The sequence below is a fragment of the Lactuca saligna genome, chromosome 8, assembly GCF_052625555.1.
Source record: "Lactuca saligna cultivar CGN05327 chromosome 8, ASM5262555v1, whole genome shotgun sequence".
Classification (NCBI taxonomy): Eukaryota; Viridiplantae; Streptophyta; class Magnoliopsida; order Asterales; family Asteraceae; genus Lactuca; species Lactuca saligna.
In genome coordinates this window covers 247329902-247331238 of record NC_136424.1, presented here as the reverse complement: position 1 = coordinate 247331238, position 1337 = coordinate 247329902, and positions in this window count along the sequence as shown.

Genomic DNA, 1337 nt, shown 5'->3' with positions numbered 1-1337 from the left:
TCATTTCTTTTCATGGTTTGTATAGACAAGGATTTAGATTTTCATTTGATAATAAAAAGGGTTCTGTTAATTCTTATCTTATTAGTGTTTTCTATTTTGAAGCATTTCCTTGTAATGGAATATATGAAACTGTGACGGTTGTAGACAATCTAGGAAATGATGTGTTGTGTATCGATTCTTCCAATGGTTTAGATAAAGAATGCTTGTGGCATTTTCGTCTTGGACATGTCAACAAGAAGCGCATATCACTACTCCAAAAGGATGGAGTGCTGGACTCATTCGACCTTATTGAAGATGACGTGTGGGAATCTTGTTTACTTGAAAAGACGACCAAGTCACCCTTCACTAGTACTTGTGAAAGGGGTGAGGGTTTATTGGATCTCATACACACCGATGTGTGTGGTCCCTTTAGATCCACCACAAGGGATACAAGCCGCTTCTATGTGACTTTCACTGATGATTATATCAGACATGGGTATATCTACTTAATCAAGCACAAGTCAGAAACCTTTGAAAAGTTCAAAGAGTTTAAGTAGGAAGTGGAGAATCAGTTGGGTAATAAAATCAAGATGCTTCGATCTGATCGAGGTGGAGAGTACCTTAGTCTTGAATTCCATGACTACCTCAAGGAATACAGAATCGTTTCGCAGTTGATGCTGCCTAGGACACCACAATTAAATGGTGTAGCGGAGCGGCATATTCGAACCTTGATGGACATGGTTCGTTCCATGATGAGTCGTGTTTTGCTACGTATCTCATTATGGGGGTATGCCTTAGAGACTGTCGTCCATATCCTTAACTTAGTGCTTACAAAGAAGGTTTCCAAAACACCTCACAAGATGTGGACAGGGAAAGCTCCCTCGTTGGCACATATCAAGGTTTGGGGTTGCGAGGTTTTCTTAAGATGAGAGACTCACGATAAGCTCGAACCTTGTAGTGAGTGGTGTATTTTCATCAGCTATCTGCATAAGTCCTTTAGATATCTCCTCTATAGACCGAGTGAGACTGTTGTCATCATTGCGAGGAGAGCGGTTTTCCAAGAGCGAGAACTCATAAGCCAAGGGATAGTGGGAGGCAAATCGATCTTGAAGAGGTTCAAGAATTGAATGATGAAGGAACCTCTAACACTGGTACTCAACTTGAGGAGGAAACTCCTGTTGAACCGATTGACAAGTCCTTACCTCTTAGACATTCCAGTAGAGTTAGTGCTCTACCTGTGTTGTATGGTTTTCATATAACAAGTGAGGGTGATACATTTATTAGTGATAGTACACTAATAAATTTGGATGAACCTAACAGCTGCATGGAAGCCATGGAAGGCCCAGAGTCTGCAAAAT